Genomic DNA, 22160 nt, shown 5'->3' with positions numbered 1-22160 from the left:
CTACTACAGGTAAAATAGTTAATGTGGGGAGTTATGGTTTCTGCTTGAACATGTAAATAGCTTGGAAGTCATCACCTCCATCCTTACAAGGGAAATCTGAACAAACTAAAAACCAAATACTTTTCTTGGACCCACCAAGAGAATTGAGGTCATGGGGCAAACCAACTCCCAAATATGGAGAGAGGTACATGCAGAAAGATATAGCAACCAATATCTACTTACTTGGAGCAGAAGCTTCTAGAGACATAAACTGGTATAAACACTTAAATGGTGACTTTGATGAATTTCTGGAGGCTAAGTGTTTACTAGCATGAGATTGAGAAGGAGCTCCCACACTTTTGTGGTCTTTCTCTTCAGTAGTTCGACTAGGTTGACATTGTATGTATCTCAAAAATATGTCCTCATGGCTCTTTTAAGTGGAGTGGAAGAACAGCCAGTGTAAAATATGCCAGCTGTTTCTAAAGGAAAAAAAAAAGCCCACTTGCCAGGAAAAAGAAGATTGCCAGCACTCAATTCTGAACCCTTATTCCAGAAAGAGAAGAGAAATTCTTCCAGCTTAAGTCTCCAGCTTTCCTATGTCACCTAAGGCAGTAGAAAACACACTCGTTCACAGAGATTAGAGTTCAACTAAATAGATTAGGAATATTGCAGCCAGAAAGGTAGGAGGGACAAGGAGACAAAAGCTACACCACTGGAGAAACACTGGTGAAGATCACAGCCTCAAACACCGAGGTAATAGAAGGCTGAGACTTAATCAGAAGATTATACGGGGGGGGGCGGGGGCAGTGTAATAACTGTGCTTACAGCTGTAAGAACTGCAAGAGAAAAATGTTCCTTCAGGAATAGTACACAGAAAAACCCAAAATCAAGAAGTGAAACAAAAACAAGGATGCTAGAGGAGATTGAAATGTTTGGTACCTACATCTATGAGCAATACTAAACACACCCCAACTCCTAACCAGATTAACCTAAGTCCTCAATTTACCTGTTTCCCATTACTCAATATAAAAAAGCAGAAGACATGCCAGAAGAACATACACAATCTGAAAAGATAAAGCAAGCATTAGAATAAGACATATGACACAGGTGTTGGAATTATCAGACAGAGCATTTAAAATAACTATGATTAATATGTTAAGAGTGCTAATGGTAAAAGTAGCCTAAGCAAAAGCTTTAAGAAAAAATCAAAATGAAATGCTAGAAATAATAAAACACAATAACAAAAATGAAGAATACTAATATACACTAATTATAGGCTCATTAGTATACTTAGCACAACTAAGGAAAGAATAGATAAACTTGTTGACAGGTCAATAGAAACTTCTTGAACCAAAATAAAAATAAAAGACTGAAAATTTAAAAATAGAACAGAATATCCAAGAACTGTGGGACAATTTCAAAAGATGTGACATACACATATTTGGAATGCCAGAAGGTAAAGAAAGTAAGAGCAAAGAAGAAAAAATATTTGACGTAATATTGGCCAACAATTTGCCAAAGTTAATAACAGATATTACTTACGTAATGTTGAAAGAAAAAAAAATATCAACTCAGAATTCAAATCTAATAACTAGGAACATTAACCTTCAAAAGTGAAGGAAAAATAAATAATTTCTCGGCAAACAAAAACTGAGGGAATTCATTAAGGGGAGAACTTCCATGCTGAAAATTTAATAAATATAAAAAGAAGTTTTTCAGTGATAAGGAAAATAATATAGGGCAGAAACTTACATCAACATAAAGAGTATCTGTATGAAATACATGAAGGCAAAGTAAAATCTTTATTTTCCTATTCTCAAATAAGCTAAAAGATAACTGTTTAAAGCAAACATATTAACAGTTTTAAAAGAAGTATAATTGCTATCCTAAGAGAGGAGATAAAATAGAAACATAAAAAATACTCAATAAGAGTAGAAAGGACAGAAAAAGTCAGAACAAAATAAATAAATGATAAATGCAATAAATAAAAGTTCCAAAGATGGTGGATATCAATGTAACTATAGCTATAATCACTTTAAATGTGAATGGACTAAATATACCAAATAAAATACAACGATTGTCAGGGTAAATATTTTTTTAAAGACCCAACTCTACGTTGTCTACAAGAAACTCACTTTAAGTACAAAGCCTTTAATAGTCTAAAGTAAAAGAATGGAGAAACATATACCATGCTAACACTAATCAAGAGAAAGCTTGGCAGATTATTAATTTTAGACAAAGCAAACTTCAAGGTAAAGAAGATTATCAAGCATAAAAAAAGGCATAACTTAGTAATAAAAGAGTTGGTTCTTTAAGACATAATTTTAAATGTATAAGCACCTATCAAAAGAGTATCCAAATACATGAGACAAAAACTGATAGAACTGCAACGAGAAATAGACAAATCCACTACACTTTCAGTAATGCATGGATCAAGAAGGGAGAAAGTCAGTAAGGGCATAAATGGTTTGACAGGCATTATCAATGAATTGAAACTAAGAAACATTTATAGGGTACTCCAGCAACAGCAGAATACACATTCTTCTCAAGTTCACAAGAACATTCACCAAGATAAACCACATTCTAGCCCGTAAAACACAATGAATTTTTTAAAATATAACTTATATGAAGAATGCTCTCAGAACACAATAAAAATCAATAACAGAAAGATAACTAAAACATTCCCAACTGTTTGGATTAAACAACACTTCTAATAAGCTGTGGGTCAAAGAACTCTCAAGAGAAATTTTAAAATATTTTGAACTAAATGAAAATGAAAAGAAAATTTATGGAATGCAGTGAAAGCTGTGCTTACAGGAAAATGCATGGCATTCAATGCATATACCAGAAAAGAAGACATTCAGTAGCCTAAGCTCCTCCCTCAGTAAACTAGAGGAAGAAGAGCCCATTATACCTAAACAGGAAAAAAGGAAATAATAAAAACTATAACATAAATCAATAAAATTATAAACAAGAACATAATAGAGAAAGCAATAAAATAAAGACTCATTCTTTAAATAATAGCATTGAAAAACCGTTTGCCAGACTAACCAAGAAAAAAAGGGGAAGTCACAAATTATCAATATCAGAAATGAGAGAACAGTCATCACTACCAATCCCATGGATATTCGAGGAATAAGAAAGAAATACTACCAATAACTCAATGCACACATATAACTTACATGAAATGGACCAACCCTTTGAAAGATACAAACTACCAAGTTACAAAAGGAAAAAGAGCTAACTTAAATAGTCCTACATCTATCATGAAATTGAATCAACAATTTAAAACATTTCTAAAAACAAGGAATCTGGCCCAACTTGTTTTACTGGTGAATTCTACCAAATATTTAAAGAAGAAATAATACCAATCTCTTTCAGTAAACAGAAACAGTGTTAAATTGCTGTAATTTATAATAAAATATTTCCCTAAGTAAAATGTATTTAACACTGTATAAGAGTTGTCAAATAAGCATTAGTATACAAACTTAAGATCACAGAAACTTGCTCAAATTCAAGTTGAGTGCAGGAAACATCTCTGCTTCTCAGAGACACCTTGGGGAGTTTTTGCATGGTTTCCTGGATGGCCTATCTCACTTTCACTGCAGCTGAATGCAAGAAAAGGATCACGAGAGAGGTGAGTGGTGCACTGGAGCAAAAAGTCAGGTTCTCCATTTAGTGCGTTTGCATAGCAAGGCAAGATAAATAAACCGCTCAGTTGTCTACAAAGGGAAGCTAAGAGAGTTAGGAAAGAAATCTGAAGAATTTTAATAATTATCTACTGGGAAATTATGAAATGTTCTTACTTTATGATAAAGATTTATACTGAGTCTGAGACTATCCTCAAATTTGGGAATTAAGCAAATTTTATGAAGAATTGATCAGCGATAGTTTGATTAGTGAGAAAACCTAATAGTTTCTTCTTATTATTATTTTTACTATTACTACTCTAAAAACATATATAAATGACGTATTGTTTAATGTCTCTGTGCTGGATATTTAATGAAATAATATGATTCATTTTTAAAAGAGAGTACTAATTGAATTATAAAAAAGGAGTAACTAAAATTGAATGAGGATGTCTAATAAGTACTGGATGTGAAGTTTAACATAAAAATATGACCTCACCAAAGAAACTCAATTATATGTTGGCAGCATACTATAATTGTGAGCAAAATGCTAAAAAGGAAATTTATAACTCCTAAAGTGAGATAATCACATCAAAGATTTTAAAATATTGACAATGCTTTTATGACATTCCCTCATTCATTAGCCTACAGTTCAGTGAAGTTTTACATTTTTGAAATAGCATCGAATCTCTTAAATATTTTTTTGTTTGTTTTCATGAAAAGAATATAGGAATATTGGCCAGGCACGGTGGTTCACACCTGTAATCCCAGCATTTTGGGAGGCTGAGGCAGGTGGATGACCTGAGGTCAGGAATTGGAGACCAATCTGGCCAACATGGAGAAACCTCGCCTCTGCTAAAAATACAAAAATTAGTTGGGCATGATGGCACACACCTGTAATCCCAACTACTTGGGAGCCTGAGGCCCAAGAGTCGCTTGAACCCAGGAGGTGGATGTTGCAGTGAGCTGAGATTGCGCCACTGCACTCCAGCTTGGGCGACAGAGTGAGACTCTGTCTCAAAAAAAAAAAAAAAAAAAAAAAAAAAAAAAGAATATAGGGAATATTGTACCAGATATTATTAAGAGACTTCCAGACGTTTCATTGCTTAATACTTTCTTTCTTCAAGTAACAGACAATGAGTATAAAGAAATGATATAAAATGTTATATATCATAATTACCTGGGGATATTTTTCTACATGTTCTTGCTCCTTATCTCCACTCCACAAAGAAAGAAAGAGAGGGAGGGAGGGAGGGAAGAAGGGAGGAGGAAAGAAGGAAGGAAGAAAGAGATGGATGGAGGAAGAGAAAGAAGGGAGGAAGGGAGGAAGGAAGGGAGGGAGGAAGGGAGGGAGGAAGGGAGGGAGGAAAGTAGCTCCTCTGGGTATTTTGGAAAATCCCTCAAGCACTATCATTACCAAAAAGAAAACACTGGGATGGGAGCATGTCGAAATATTAAGTAACCCAAGGAACGCAGGGCAAAGCCAGACAAGCAGCCAGTAGGCAAGGACCACCCAGAGCCAGAGAAACAGGGTGGTATCGGAGGGCCAGGAAAGGGCTGGAGAGGGGCAGCAGAAGCACCAGGTGAGAGAGAAAGGGAATCTGGAAACTCAGGCAACACCTGCCCCAGACAGGGGCTCCCTCTTCTTCTCCTTCTCCAGCATAAACCAATGACTCTGACCTCCCTGAGCACAACTAGTAGCTGAATTAACAGGAGCTAGTAGTTGAATTAACAAGAGCTAGTAGTTGAATTAACAGGAGCTATGTGCTATGACAAAGAGAACATGGTTAACTTTTGGAAGGGGTCCAAACCCAACTGAGTGGGAGGTGGGTGTCAATGCTGTCATTACGAGGCACATAGACAAACCGAGGGCGTCAGATGCAAATGCGCAGGTTTACGAAGGAGCTTAAAGTTCCAACATGCAAACACTGGATGCGCTAACTGGACATCAATCAAGGAAAGCAGAAGTCTCAGAGTTTCTGAAATCTGTGCTATCGGAGAATACTCAGAAGATTCTTCTCCATGACTCCAGATGGCAGCGGCAATATATATGAAGGACCAGGAGGCAGGTTTGGCCTTAACGTAGAGACAGCCCTTCTAACAGGTAAAGATGGAACTGCATAAATTAAACCAGAAGATGTTCAGAGAGTACCTGGCTACTTGGTGGGAATGTCAAAGAAGGAATCGAAGCATAAGATTTAGATGCCAAGGCATTCCTTGCCCTTACTGGGATACCCTGACTTTCTATCAGAGGCAGAATACTACGGCGAGTGAAAAGCAGCTTGTTCAAATCCTGGTTCCACCACTCAGCCCAGGAGATCCGGGCTAACTACTTTCAGCTTCAGTTTCTTCATCTGTTTAAAGGAACTAGTGACAGTACTTATCTCACAGGGTTGTGAGCTTCTTTAAATAAGATGATAAATATCACCTGCTTACCTTGAGCCTAGCACTGTCAGAACCTAATAACTTTGCTATTACTATTATTTAGAAATAAATGAAGGCAATGTGAAGCAATTCAGTTTGTCTGCATCATGCAGATACAGGCAATGCTGGGAAGATTCAACCAATGTTCCATGAGTTTCTCCCATGTGTGGACGTGGTGCAGTTAGAGAGAAAGAAAATCCCCAAACTACAGTACCATATGGTATGTGCTCCGGAAGTGAGGAAAACACATCAGTCAGTAATCAATGTTAAGGAATGATTGCCAAGTTTATCCCTGTAAACAATAACTACAGTTGCTCGGTGTCTGTAGGGGATTGATTTCAGGACCCTCTGCAGATACAAAAACCCACACATACTCAAGCTTCAGAGTTGGCTCCACAGAACCCACGTATCACAAAAAGTCAGCCCTTCATATCCGCAGGTTGTGCGCTGAGGGAATACTACTATATAATCTGCTGTTGGTTGCAGATGCAAAATGCCCAGACACAAAGGGCCGGCTCTACTGATTGAAAAACATCTGTTTATAAATGGCCTGTGCAGTTCAAACGCATTGTTCAAGGGTCTACTTTATTTGCAAGAGGAGCTGAAATAGAAAAGTGCCATCTTAAAAATAAGCATACAGAAGTATAATCTTGAAAGAAAACTTGTGACACCCTTACAAAGAGAAGTCATACATCAGATCTATAGATAAGGAGAGACAGGCAGAGAAGGATGGACCTGCCCCAGATATTACAGCATGTCAGGAGTAGAGGGCACATGAAAACTTGTAACCAGAGGCAGTGGGGTATGGTGGGGAAAACTGCACGATTTGGACCTGCACTAATGTATTTTGGACTCACTTCTGCCACTAAGTGTCATTATTTCTCAAGGAAATTGCCAGGAAACTCCAGGGTATCTCAATTAATCTCTTGGAGTCTTCGTTCCATCCACTACGACATAAAATGGTACCGCTGGATGGCCTCCAGGGTCTCTTCTGGCTCTGTGACCATAAAACCGTAAACCACAACAAATCACTGTTAAGTTTCCAATTTTACAAGAATCTAACATTTTGAGGAACAACCTATACAACTCCAGCAAAGGAAGCACGTTCCTTTTTGTCTCTGGCATACGTGGTTGGCATCAACCCGGAAACATCATGAGCAAAAATGCATGCAAAATTAAATCATTCTAACATGGCAAAGAAGATTATAGAAATACCCTAAAAGGAGAAAAAAAGGGCAGTCAGCTGCTTCTGGATGCTGGGTAAAGAGGTTTAAACACATCTCCTGAATCCTCGTCAATTGCCTATAATTACAGAATAATTTTTGCATTATTTATACCTTCCCTTTTCAAATGCATAATCAATTCTGTAATTTTGGCTGAATGAGCAGTCAAAATCCAATTCAAATTTAATTATTATAAATAAAGATGCCAGAAAGAGGGGCTATTAAAAAAAAAACACTAATATAGTATCACCCTATGCTTAGCTTCCTTTATCATTTTTGACACTTCAAGTATAACTGTTGGGGGAAGCATGCTGTGTCATGATAGCTCTCTGGTCCCTTTAACAACTGGGATCACACCAATAATGAGGGCCAGTGAACCCTGAAATAAGCCTCACCAAAGCAGGAAGGTGGTCAGTGATTCGATTCTTCTGGAAACATTAGGAGATATATCTCTGATATGAATTAGAATTTACTGTTTGGGCGCTGGTTGGTGCTTCCTTTGGAGTGATGTGACTTGTATTTGAGTCCTTGTTTTAACATTTACCACCTGTTAATGTGAAAGCCGGTTAACCTCTCTGTACCTAGAATAATTAAACTGCAAAATCAGAATAATAATTCAGGCTTCATAAAGTTGTCATGAATATTAAATGAGGATTTACACCAAAATGCTTGGATAAATCAGCTAGTAAAATTAAAATGCTGCTATGATTTTGCCTGAATTAATTTTAGTATTTTGAATTCCTAATAGTATGCAAAGAAGCCCAATGCCCTGAATTCATTTCAAATTTCAGTTCAGAGGCTTATTTTATTGTTGATTCCAAAGATTGCTGTGAACATCTTATTTGAACTTTCTAGAAATGAGTTCTGTTGGTTTCACTTGAGTTTCAACTCTACCTATGTGATATTGGGAAGGTCACTTAAGATTCTTAATTTATTCAAATGAAAATGTGAGAGTTGGAGCAGGTAATCTGCAAGGTCCTTTCCAGCATTAATTCTTATGTCATGTAATCCCATAAATTACCTGGGTCATGAGATGTCATTTCTCCATTTGCCGTCTTCCTTGTTGCTACCATCAATCGACTAAACGAGGTCTCTCCATTTGTTCTGAAAGTAAGGGAGTCAAAATCTTAGTTACAATGCAAATGTACAATATTAGGTTGGCAGGATTGTTCAGAAGAGGGCATCTGTTGAAAAAGATGGAGGAAGCGTAACAAAATATGTTAATAGAAATAAAATGTAGACAAAGGTACAGATCACAAGAGACAGACAAAGCTGCAGACATAAGAAACAACTGGCATAATTTCAACTCCTGGTGGCGGAAGGGACACCTGGCACACAATGTGGTTTTGATCAAGTAGCCTTAAGGTTTCCCAGTGGCCCAGACACTCCTACCCTCACCTTTTGATGGTAATATTATAAAAGGTGTGAATTGTATGAAAATGGAAGAATTAGCATTGTAGAGACATTTGTCACATGGCTCATCTACCTTGGAGGAGCCCGGAAATTATGCCACGCAAAGGATGAGCTCGTGAGGGAAAGAATCTGTGTTTTGTATAGAATTATTGAATTGAGATTGCACATGGCCAAGAGCAGACCTGCTCTTTCTTCCTCTGGTTCCATGGCCACAGGTGTATAAAGAATCCCTTATCTGCCCCTATCTGTGTGCTCATGTTTCTACTGTCTTGTTACCAGTGATTTCACTGCCTGGAGGTGCCCTGGGCTGAGAAAGTGAAAAGGTAGAATCTCGTGGCAATCCAGGGTGGCCACTGCATAGATGTTCTCTCTGCCCTTGCTGTCACCCATGATAGCAGACACTTAGTATGCCGAAATGTCACATCATTTTTTAAAAAGTGAACTCAGTTAGCCCTGGATCCCCAGTTTTGCTGAGAGCAAAATCGAAACCAAAATGAAACCCTCCTTACTCAAGAATTTAAAGTATCAGCCCTTTCCAGTTCAAGCAATCTCTTTTCATTCTTAGTAATTAGTTCAATTACTAAGTCAAATTCAAGTTTAAAATGTGGTCTGTTACAGAGTCTTCCAGTCCCCTTTTCTCAGTCTAGTCTGCTGGTACAGAAAATATATCGTACTTTTCTTGAGGGGCCTCAATCATCTTGCCTTACTCATTAAACCCTGCCTTGGTTAGCATTAGTGATGGTCATTCCTTTAACCTGGTCCCCAGCTTAAACCCTGTATTAGTCTGTTTTCACACTGCTGTGAAGACACTACCCAAAACTGGGTAATTTATAAAGGAAAGAGGTTTAATTGAGTCACAGTTCCACGTGGCTTGGGAGGCCTGAGGAAACTTTACAATCATGGTGAAGGCGAAGAGGAAGCAAGGACTTTCTTCACATGATGGCAGGAGAGAGAAGTGACAGCAAATCGGGGAAAGCCCCTTATAAGACCATCAAATCTCATGAGAACTTACCGTCACAAGAACAGCAGAGGGGAAACCACCTCCTTGATCCAATCACCTCTCTCTCTCGACATGTGGGGATTACAATTCAAGATGACATCTGGGTGACGACACTGAGCCAAACCATATCAGAGCCTTTACATCAATAAATGAAAAATAAATTTGATTATATTTCAAATATTGTTGATATTATTCACCACGATGCTTATCAATCTTTGTTTGAATAAAGCCATATTTTATTATGAATACTCCGGAAATTAAGATGAGAAAATAAAAAGTAGAAAGGGAAACGGAAGTGAGCAGGCAACTTTTGCCATTTCCATCTGCACACCTTGATTTATTACATCCTGATTTATTAATGGCATTTTTCTTGGTTCAAATTTTTCACACCAATGAATAACCATATATATATATTCTTAAATATGCAAGTATTTCTATAATTATTAGAAGTATAATTGCTGGATCAAAGGGGCAAGTGCATCTAAACTTTAAATAGATGATGGCTTTTTTTCTGTCCAAATAAGTTATACTAGAAGGCAGATTTCCCAGAGACAATCACAGCTACTTAAGCTCCCCAGATTGAACCAGCAGGAGAGTGGCAGGAAAACAGATATTTTGAAAAAGTTGTTGAGATATTTGTGTTGGGTTTTCATGAAGGTCAGAAAGCCCTTTCACTCGCAGGTGGCCTGGTGAGATTGTCATCTCATTTGCAGAAGAGGTGCATTCGTAGGCCCGACTTTTATCTTCTGGGTCTGCGTGTACATGTTGCGCCTGGCCCTCCACTCAGAACAGCATGCTGAGGCTCTCGTGTTGACACAACTGTTGAAGGTAAAAACTTTCTAAGCCAGGCCTTTCAGACTTGGCTCCTTTAACTAAGGAACTGAGCAGAATGGGCTGTGACCAGTGATGTCATCCAAGGCAAATGATTCTTTGATACACACAGATAAATGTCTCCTTAGAAACATACCCCTTGGAAAAGCAAAAACCAGCCTCCAGTTGAGGCATGTGCCCAGTCAGCACGAGTTACAGGAACAGGGACGGTAAATTCATTTCTTTACTTACCACCTACTGAGTCAGGCTTACAGAGAGCCCTGGATTAACAAGCACTGTATGGCCAACAGAGGGCTTTTATGCTGCAAGATAAACATGTGCTTTCTCAGGTTACAGCATGTTCAGGATATCCTCCCAGTTCAGGGAACTCACTCAGCAAGGATTTGCCACTTCCTGTTGACTCAGGGGACCACACCAACGTACTTAGACTGATGACGACCTCGTTGCACCCAGAGGAAGACAGGATCATGTGTGAGGGTGAAACAGGGCTATGAATGACTACACCCTGTACAACTGCAACAGTGTTTTCTCTGGTGAGAGCAAAGACATCAGAACCAATATGGGAGGCTACAAATTTCCACCTCTTGAATTCAACCCTATCCAGCCAGTGGAGCAAGCTGGTGTATGTGTTGGGGGAGGGGGGATGGGAAGGGGTGGTGATGTATGTTGAGAATAAAAAATGCAAAAATAGTACCAGTGATGAGTTTGACTCTCCTTTAATCCCATACCCAGGTACTTACTTCCTTGGATTTCCTCCATCCACACATCTACTAACCTAGTTCAGTCTGCCCTGAACTAGGAAGTTCACTAGTAACATGAGGAAGCCACTAGTAACGTGAAGCTATGTAAATTTAAATGGATTAAAATTAAGTAGAATTTAAAATTCTATTCTTCAGTCACACTGACCATATTTTGATACTCAACAGCCACTTGTCGCCCATGGCTATGATAGTGGACAGCACAAATACAGAACATGCCCATCGCTGCAGAAGGTTCTGTCGGGCAGTACTGATTTCCTGAGACCTTATGTATCTTGGTCTCTATGGTGGGCTCTGTCTTCTAGAAGCATGCAGCCCAGCAGAGAGACAGACATTAACCAAGAACTCTCTCAAATAAATCAGCAATAACAGTTTGGGATAGTGCCACAAAGGAAGGTCTGGGTTCTTGGAGAGAATACAGCATCAAGTATTTTTCTTGCCTACGTGATCCCAGACAACTGCTTTGAGGAGTGAAGTTAGAGAGAAGGCCCGAAGAATCTGAAAGGATCGCTTCCCACTAGAATGTGTGTATCTGTGGCATGGTGCAGGATGGGATGGGGATAAAGGCATTCAATACGCAGACAGAAGAAGAAAGAGCGACAGAAAATAAGGGTCCAGAATGTCTCCAGGCTTTTCAGTCTCTGCTTTGTTTTCAACCTCAAACAGATTCTGCTGTCTGATTCATCCTGCCCCCATACATCCCCAGGCTCCCAGTAGAAATTAGGTTTTACCCAAGATATTAATAACTCGGACTGGGAAAAATAAGGACTTTTAATTCCTAAAATTTAAATGAAATTAAAACTGCCATCCTCTGCACATCTCTAGGAAAATGTCAGGCTCAATTTGCCAACTGACATCCTACCCAAGGAGGAATGGAGAGGGCAGTGCACTTTTGCAGGCAGATCCAGGCAAACACAGAGAGAGAACCATGGAGTCTACAGTGACCTATGGTACACAGAGGAAGGAGAGGAAACATTAGGAAAAATCTGATTTCCCCTGGGCAGAGGAAAATAAGGACAGGAGAAAGGAAGCCAAATGCAAGTGAAATTAATTAAACAGAATATTTGTAGCAGGGCTCTAAAATTAGGCCGAGCTGGAAAAGTTTTCATCTGAACATCATTTGTGCATGTTTCCTCCCTAAACAGATGTTTTGAGAAAAAAAATTGTAAAGGAAAGCCAGCATTTATAACAAAATTTCCAAATAATATGCTAGTTTGCTTAACTGAAGGAATAAATACAAGGGTAGAACTGAATGTTTAATTTTAATACACAAAAGGCTCAAGTTGGAAAACAGCTACTATTTAATGTGCCTTTCTAAAGTAGTCGAATGAAAATGAACTTTAAGCTTGCTGTTCTAATGACAGAAACAAATGATTAAAAGAAGATTCTTAAAATAATCCCAAACTTTGTTTTAATCATTGGTTTAGAAGAAATTTGCACAAGGAATTGTTGAGTGAGAAAAGAAGGAAGCAGATAAAAATGCGTGTCGTTTTTAAAAAGGAAACAATGAGAAAAACCTACAAAAGTAAGTAGAAAGCTTGTAAAAGATAGGCACATATCTTACATATTTTACAGATTGAGCATATTTTACATATGCTCAGGGCGATATGTAAAATACAATTCTATTTCGGTAAACATCAAACAAACAGAAGCCATATATTGTGTATGTTTGTGTGACTGGCTTATCAATTATTTCTCTTTTATTGCATTTCCCATATTGTATTGGAGTTATGTGTGTACAATTGGTTTTTTCTGTGAAATCAAGTTTCTGCCCTCGCCTCTGTATTTCCACTACCCGGTGACAATCTCTGGCACACAGGAAACATGGACTAAATTGTCGTTGCATGAACACCACCAGCTAGACCAAATGGCATGACTGGGGGAGAGCTACATGGGAAGGAACAGGAAAGCATAGGGCTTAGGGTCAGAGAACAGCGACTGGGGTATGAGGGGAGGTGGCCGCATGGTTGTAAAGGCTCTTTATGTGACTCAGATTCTACACCAAACACAGGACCGACTCCATAATCTGTAGATCTCAGTGCAAAACAGTGACTACAGAACGATAAACCAGGTATGGGGCCCTTCTAAGCACAGGGGTCCTATACAAGTGCTCATGTTACACGCCTGTGGAGCCAGCCCTGCAGACAGGCACTAAAGGGTCCCTGATAGACTTTAAATAGGAGCAAGCTCATGAGATTTAAGGAAGGGCTTTAAGAAAAATCACCGCAGGCTGGACATGGTGGCTCATGCCTGTAATCCTAGCACTTTGGGGGCTAAGGCAGGAGGATTGCTTGAGCTCCGGAGCTCAAGACTAGCCTAGGCAACAGAGCAAAATTTTGTCTCTCCGAAAAATAATAAGCCAGGTGTGGCGGCGTGTGCCTGTAGTTCCACTACTCAGGAGACTGAGGTGGGAGGATCGCTTTTGTCCAGGAGTTAGAGGCTACAGTGAGCTGTGATGGTGCCACTGCACTCTAGCCTGGGTGACAGAGTGAGACCCTGTTTCAAAAAAATAATAATAATAAAAATAAATAAATAAATAAAAATATCTACAGATGCATTATAGATCATTGTTAGCAGGAGGCCTGGGAAAGCCTCGTAGAAGAAAATTGCACCAGCCATAATGATTAGAAGAGCCTGAACAAGCCAGTCAGTAGCAATAGAGCTAGAGAGGTACAGACCGGTCCAAGAGAAAACTAAGGAATTAGGGATCGTTATGCAAATTGCACTGTGATCGGGGATTTGGGAGGAAAGTTAAGGGCAGAGGAAAAGGAAGGACAGCAGAAAGGACACCAGATGCAAGTGAAATGAATCACATAGAACACTTGTAACATGGCTCTAAAAATGGACAGGAAAAAGAACACTTGCAAGTTTCTTTCTCTGGCAACCAGGTAAATGAAGGTGCAATAGAGCCAGCCCACAGCTAGTATGCTCTTGAGAACAATAATAAAATGTGCAAAGCAGTAGCATGGATATTGCCAGGAAAGAGTAGAGATAACACGTTAACAAGCTGGAAGGAGACAAACCATTTCCTTCAAAGAACCTGGGAGAAAAACAGGAATTTTCATATGGCAAAACTGGCACCTGTGCTGCCTCTCGAAATGCTATTGATTTTTGTAGAAAGCGTGGTGCAGGGAGGACGGGCCAGGAGTACAGTCAGGCATGCAGGGAGGAACAGGGTATGCAGAAGGAACAGCTGGTGTTCTGGATCAAAGCACTTCTGTGAGCCACGTGAGTCTTGCTTCCAGGTGATTAAAGTGGGGCATAAGGAAGTGAAGTGAATTTTCCAAGTCACAAAGAGAACTAGAAAATAACGTTGCCAGACTCCTTATCCAGGGTTTTCTCTAGCAGGCCATGTTTAAAATCTTCAGTCATTTAGGCTGTATTAATAACCGATTGAATTGTCAAACTGGCAAATTCAACAGGATAGGTGCCAGGTATTAAGACCACCAAGAATCTGAACAGTGAACAGCTGGAAATGAGCTGAGTTCCAGAGTTAATTTACTCAGGGTAACAACAGGTTTCTGCCAAAGACTTGCCTTCTGACTTTTTAGATCAAGGTGAATCACTGGGCCAAACGCATTGCACAAGTGCTCACAAATCCGTGGAAAGATTTTTCTCAAGTTATGCATGAATGCTCAGTATTGTCATGAGAAAGGGCTTGTTGCAACATTTGCTTCTTTCTTATTGATGAGCAGCTGTGGATGACAGAAACATAAGACTCAGAAGTTTCTGTCCCTCAGTCTCTCCAGTCCATTCTGGTTTAAAATGATTACACAGCGATTTTATATAACAAGAGGCAGTCGAATGGGAGAGACAAATGGTTTTATTTCTCAAATCAGTTTCATTAAGGATTACTCAAAGCATCATCTCATCTGTCTTTGCACAGTTTTATGTTCATCAGAGGCTGGAAGTGGGAAGTCGTTTTTCATAAGGCTGATCTTTAACTAGTTAGCAATGGAACTGTTAACATTAGCACATCCTGTAAATCTGGACATCCATTATCTGAGCCCTCCAGCCTTTGCTGCCCTGCATGTTTCCATTCATCATAGCAACCCCTTGGATAGCCCAGCTGTTGCTGCACCAGAGGCCTTCACAATGAAATCCCGACCCTGAGCGACAAACGGTCAAGGCAACTACTTCCCAGGATCTTTCAAAAGGAGCCACAAAGCCCCTATTCCTGGGAGGAGATACCTGTTAATAGGATGACCATGTACTATATCATCCAAACACTTCTTATCATCTCCTGGAACTCTTTGGAGGGTACAAGAAGGTTTTATTAATAATTGCATCAAGTCAGCAGATATAAATTAAACCTAAAAGAGAAAAACTAAAATGTATGTTCACTCTACCTCTTATCAATGTAGTTTCAAAGATCAGCCTGCAAACCTTTCCTGCTGGGATAAGCACCTTGCATCATATATGCAATATATGTTATGTGTGTGTGTGTGTGTATACATATATGCACATGTATATATGAGATAGACAATATGTGTTCAATTTATGTTTATAAATATATGTTCACTGGAGGTAGAAATAAAATATATCAGTCAACTGACAACAGAATCTTTTTTTTTTTTGAGACAGGTCTCTCAACCTGGCCAGGCTGGGGTGCAGTGGTAAGATCACAGTTCACTGCAGCTTCAGCCTCCTAGATTCAAGGCATCCTCCCACATCAACCCCCCAAGTAACAGAATCTTATGTTGATGGTTTTTTTCTCCATAAGTTTGATTTAGTTGACTCTCAAAGAGAGTTCTTTGACTAAAAGTCAAAGGCACTTAAGTTCCAGGAAGAAATTACCCTAGCAAGTAAATATGTTTTATGCTAGCTCATTCCATTTATCATATCTAAAATTAAATATTAATTGAATAAATAAATGAGATGATCAGTTAATTTCATTAAACACTCATCTGGTTGCCTCTGAAGTTCTCAAAATGTTATGTTGAAAAACAAATTGGCAGTGATCATAATTATGAGCACTTCAGTGTAGGAAAGGGGGAAGAAAATGACCAGTTTAATACTTACTACATGCCAGGCAGTATTCAAGACTCTTTTTATATAAGCTCTCAATTTTAATCCTCAAAACAATCCTACTAGAGAGGTGTTGTCATCCTGATCTCACAATTGAGAAAACAAAAGTTCTAGTTAGTTAAGAAATGAAACAGAACAATTGTGTGATTGTAATTCCATGTTTGTAATGTCCATATCCTTGGCTGTTTGATTCCACAACCCTACCCTTTTCCTATTTTTTTTTTTTTTGACAGAGTCTCACTCTGTCACCCAGGCTGGAGTGCAGTAGCGCAATCTCAGCTCACTGCAACCTCCGCCTCCCAGGTTCAAGTGATTCTCCTGCCTCAGCCTCCCAAGTAGCAGGGACTACAGGCGCCCACCACCACACCCGGCTAATTTTTGTATTTTCAGTAGAGATGGGGTTTCACCATGTTGGCCAGGCTGGTCTCAAACTCCTGACCTCAAGTGAGCCGCCCACTTAGGCCTCCCAAAGTGCTGAGATTACAGGTGTGAGCTATCATGCTCAGCCCCTTTTTCCTTTTCCATAATAAATATTTACAACTATGTATTGATCACCAAGGTTTAAATTCTTTGCATTCCTAGAGAATTAAAAATATTACAAAATAAATATATTATTCTATTCTCATGCTATTAATAAAGGCATACCCGAGAATGGGTAATTTATAAAGGAAAGAGGTTTAATGGACCCACAGTTCCATATGGCTGGGGAGGCCTCACAGTCATGGTGGAAGGAGAAGGAAGAGCAAAGGCACGTCTTACATGGTGGCAGGCAAGAGAGCATGTCCATGGGAACTGCCCTTTATAAAGCCATTGGATCTCATGAGACTTATTCTCTATCACAAGAATAGCACAGGAAAAATCTGCCCCCACGATTCAATTAACTCCCACTGGGTCCCTCCCACGACATGTGGGAATTATGGGAGCTACAATTCAAGATGAAATTTGGGTGGGGACACAGCCAAACCATATCAATAGGTAAGAGTATTAAGGTTATAGGAGGATAAAAATCAATTAAAATGCTCTATTAAAAATAAAACAAAAAAACTACTCATTATGTTAGGATCTTTTTTTTTTCTTTTTTCTTTTTTTAGACAGTGTCTTGCTCAGTTGCCCAGGCTGGAGTGCAGTATTACAATCACAGCTCACTGCAGCCTCCACCTTCTGGACTCAAGTGATCATTCCACCTCAACCTCCCCATTAGCTAAGACTATAGACTACAGTCATGTGCCACTACGCTGAGCTAATGTTTATATTTCTGTAAAGACAAGGTCTCACCAGTTGCCCAGGCTGGTCTTGAACTCCTGGGCTCAAGCAATCTGCCTGCTGTGGCCTTCCAAACTACTGGGATTACAGGCATGAGCTACCACCCCCAGCCTATGTTTGGGTCTTAAAAACGCATCTGTCTCACTCTTATTATAGTCTTGTTCATCAAAGAGCATATTAGGCGTGAGTTCCAAGGTGCTTTGCGGTGTCACTCACGTGCCCTGTTCTTTTGAGAGTGCCATCCCTGTGTATCAGATCAATGAGAAGAAATCATTTTCACAGCTCAAGAAATCTACTAAACAGTGAATGATGAGAAGAGCGGCCTTTGGAGGAGAACCAAAATTAAAATGGTCTCAATAGTGTCCCTGTGGATTTCTACACAAACTTTTAACAAAAGCAGCTAGAATTTCATCCCAGCTCAAAAGCTTTTGTTCTATGCCCTCAAGAACTTTAAACTTATTTTTTTATTATTTACTATTAGTACTAAATTTCAGAGTCTTGAAAATACTAAAAAAATACAAAATAAAAAAAACTGTCTTCCTTTCATTGCTTTCCCTTCTCAAATTCCTTTTTCAAATGTTTTGAGCTCAGTATTCCTCAGGCACACTTCTTTACAGTTATTGAAATGAGTGTTTCCTTGTGACGACGTTTAGCCATGAATGCCACAAGCCCACTAAGATTTAAGGCATGTTGCCTACTGAAGTTCCTCTGAGTACCATCGCCCTTTCCTCATCTATTGCAAACCCAGGGTAGGGAGACAGGGAACCAGCAATGTCAGAAGTAGCTGATATTTTGCATGGAGCTAAGGTTTCTGCTCATCATTTCTCCTCTAGGAAGCAGGAAGCCATTGAGATCCATCCCTAATGTGTCCCAAGTGTCCACCTGCTGAGGGCAGGATTGCACAAGCAACAATCTGCTCGTGAAGCCTAGGGAGCACTGTCCCAGGGTATCAATTGGCCCGAAGTTGGTCTCCTCCTACAGACCATGCAGCAAATCAGAAAATAAGAGGACTTGAAGCCCACAGCCCTGAGTTTCAATTCCAGTTCTGTATTTCAGGTTTGTATTTTATTAGTAATCAGTATCATAATTAACTGAGAAGGTTATTTAGATTTATTGAGTCTCTTTTTTGTAAAATGGACTATTCATATACAACTGCAGAAAAACCAAACCCCCCAAAAAAACCATTGCTACTTAATACAAAAACCTAACTGCAGGCACTTCTACTTTGTGTGGTTGACAGAATAACCCATCATTATCACCACCAAAACAAACACCCCAAATCCATGGTGGTATTAAAGAGAATGCTGGAGTCTCTATGCAGATGAGCTGCCAAGCCCACTTTGGGATATTAAAGTGTACAGGACTTGAGGACAGCTGAGTGACACTCCTCACAAGGTGACAGCAAGAATTAAGTGACTTAGCACAGAGGAAGCTTCTGGATCACAACCCTTGTCCTTTTCTCAGACCTCTCGTCTGTCTCTCCCTTCCCTCTCATTTCTCATTTTGCTCACTCTGAGGGTCTCTTTGCCTCCCTTTTCTAGGCTCAAATGCCCAAGAATAAAAATGTTCAGCCAATTAATTTCTGATGTTCTAATCATCTACTGGACTGTTGGTCTCTTCTTGGAGATGTTGTAAAGACAAATTTATTTCCCCATCTTCAAAGAAGCCTTGGATTAATTGCAGATCCATAAAGTTTGTAAAATTTCCAGAAAAAAGCCTTCATATTTTAAGGAAGGCTATTGGCAGATGAAGAATAATGAACAGCTGTCTATCTCCTCACAGTTTGCAAAGAGTTTTCTCATCCTTCTAACCTCCCTAATGCGATTTGATTCTTACAAGTACTCCAGTGATACTGTATTATTGGTGGATCTCAGTCCTAGGTCCTTGCATGCAGCTTTCATTCCACTGCAACTGAAGTGGCATGTGTTTCTAGATATGCTCCACTTTTAGATCATCTGCATTAGCCTCTCTAGCTCAATGGAAAACTGGAATAGAGTACAAAATTAGACAAAAAACAGGAAGCAAAAGGCTATGCACTTGAAGCGTCTCCATTTGCATTTCTGAGCCCCACTTGTAAATAGATCACATTTTCTCCTCTCCCTCCACCTCTGGTATCCTTATGTGTCTGGCAATGCTAGGTCAGTCCACAATGAGTCTAACTGCGGGCGTGAAATAGTGAGGCAGTGATTCTGAGAAAGTGTTCCTCCTTGTTAAACCTTCTGGGAAAATATACCAGAATTTCCTGTTTGAGGTCAATGGCTTTATTTCCAAGGCTTTTCTGTCTTCTAGAGGTATGAGTTCACCTTCATCATATGAAATTTGCAATGGTGCCACAGGCACCCACAATCATCAATTCAGGGTTAAGCTCTTGACTGGAGAAATCAAAGAAGCAGGAGGCCCTTTGGTAGTCTCAGAGAGCTCCAGATGTGGTTAGCATAAGAAGGCAAGCAACTAAACATTTGACAGCTGTGCAAAAATCAAAGAACTCTTCTAGATGACAGAGAAGATGCCACAAAGTTTCTAAAATCTCATCTTGCTGGGCTGCTGAAGACAAATTGCAAAACGTATGCCCCTTGTGCCATTTACATCAATGTCTTTGAACTAGCAGTTTTTTCAGCTAAGGGAAAATGAAAAGCAGTTACCTGGCTCCATATGCAGTTGTAAACTCCTTCCTGACAATGGCCCATTAATTTCAGCATGCTTGGGGTGGCCTTGGCCCTTTCTATCTAAGAGCAGGAAAATGCTGATGAACACTTGCAATGGTCTTTCTGTCCTCTGCCTGAGTAAGCAAATGCATTAATCCCATCTCAATGGATTTGAAGTCTCTAGAACGGTTCATTGATCTGGTAATGGGAGCAGCTGAATAAATACAAACATATCCCCAAATGAATTCTTGTTAAGAAACGTTCTTCATCTGAGTTCATCAAAAAATAGGAATGTAAATTAGTACAACCTCTGTGGAAAACAGTATGACGATTTCTCAAATAACTAAAAATAGATCTACCATTTGATCCAGCAATCCCACTACTGGGTATCTACCCAAAGGAAAAGAAATCACTATATAATAAAGATACCTGTACTTGTATGTTTATCACAGCACTATTCACAATAGCAAAGATTTGGAATCAACCTAAGTGTTCATCAACAGATTATTGAATAAAGAAAATGTGATATCTATCTACCTATCTACCTACCCACCTATCTACCTATATACTCTGGAATACTACTCAGCCATAAAAAATAATGAAATTGTATCTTTTATAGCAACATTGATGGAAACGGAGGTCATTTTCTTAAGTGAAAGAACTCAGAAACAGAAAGTCAGATACCACATGTTCTCACTTAGAAGTGGGAGCTAAATAATGTGTACACATGGACCTAGAAAGTAGAAAGATAGGCACTGGAGACTCAGAAAGGTGGGAGGGTGTCAGGGGGTGGTAGATGAGAAATTAATGGGTACCATGTACACTATTCAGGTGATGGTTACACTAAAAGCCCAGATTTCACCAAAATGCAATATATCCATGTAGCAAAACTACTTGTACTCCCTATATCTATAAAAATAAAGTTAATTCATTAATTTTTTGAAAAGGTTAATAGATAGTAATTCAGGCCATATACTTACATTTTAGGCAAAGCAAAGGATGTTTATGAAACCTGAAAAGAGTTGCTCTACAAACAATTGTCAGGGAGGGAGCCAGGAGGGAAGGGCAGAAAAAGGGGAAGAGAATGACAGATTTAGTGTAATAAATACGTACAGATTAACTTGTCCCTCTAGAACTGTACCTCTCTCTACCCCAGACAACACTGTGACCACCTGCATGCATGCATATGTATATGAGTGTCTGAGTACATCCTATGGGTCTGCATGTAGTGGTATGTATGTGGGATGAGGGAGAACATGTAATAGCACATAAGAGTGGGGTATGTGGGGGTGTGTACAGATGTGCAAGATGTGTATTTATGAAGGATGTGAGGGGTGCCTGAATAAGGGGTGGAGGCTGTGGTCATGGAGAGAGATTAGAGAGACAACATGTACGGGGGTATATGGGCTCTGTGTGTAAAATACAGAGGGGGTATATTTATCTGGGTGGTAGATGCAGGTGTGTGCACATCAGATGGGAGGTGTGGGCATGGAGCTATGTGTGCACATGGGGTACATGTATAATGTGAGGATATGTGTTTAGGGACTGCATGTGGGTATGGTGTATAAAAGCTGGGCGGAGTGTCTGCACAATCAAAGTGACACGTGAGATTCTCTGAATAGCAAATCAAGCTTTTCCTTTAGCGCAGTGCCTTCAATGCAAGAGTGACTTCTTGCAGAGATGACTTCTTACAGAGAACTTCTTACAGAGATACAAAGCTCTTAGCATTCAATCCCCTAGAGCTTCTGAACCCCAGCTACATGTGGAATTCCACGCCTGTGTCTCCTTTGCTGGGACTCAGGGAACTGATTTGCTGTGATGTATGAGGCTATAGACCTTCATTTCCCCACAGGACTGATTGGGGAAAAATATATCTGGGTTAGAATGTCTGCTGATAAATCATCATGATCATCATGATCATCACCGCCACTGTCATCCTTCCCATGCACAGCACTTGGCAGTTTTCA

The 22160-nt window shown here is 39.5% G+C and overlaps 1 long non-coding RNA gene across 1 annotated transcript in view; it reads right to left on the bottom strand.

Moving 5' to 3' along the window:
* The window catches only part of LOC115835541, a 34973-nt gene extending 14618 nt beyond the window's left edge, over positions 1-20355 (bottom strand). The window contains exons 1-3 of the long non-coding RNA XR_004030609.1: positions 20191-20355; positions 9681-9803; positions 8277-8359 (exon numbers count right to left, since the gene is read on the bottom strand). This is a non-coding gene — a long non-coding RNA (uncharacterized LOC115835541). The remainder of the gene's footprint in view (positions 1-8276; positions 8360-9680; positions 9804-20190) is intronic.
* Positions 20356-22160: the final 1805 nt, after the last annotated feature.

This window comes from Nomascus leucogenys, chromosome 6 (genome assembly GCF_006542625.1).
Source record: "Nomascus leucogenys isolate Asia chromosome 6, Asia_NLE_v1, whole genome shotgun sequence".
NCBI classification, from domain to species: domain Eukaryota; kingdom Metazoa; phylum Chordata; class Mammalia; order Primates; family Hylobatidae; genus Nomascus; species Nomascus leucogenys.
The sequence above is the reverse complement of the archived record's forward strand: the minus strand, read 5'-3'. Positions and strand labels throughout refer to the sequence as shown.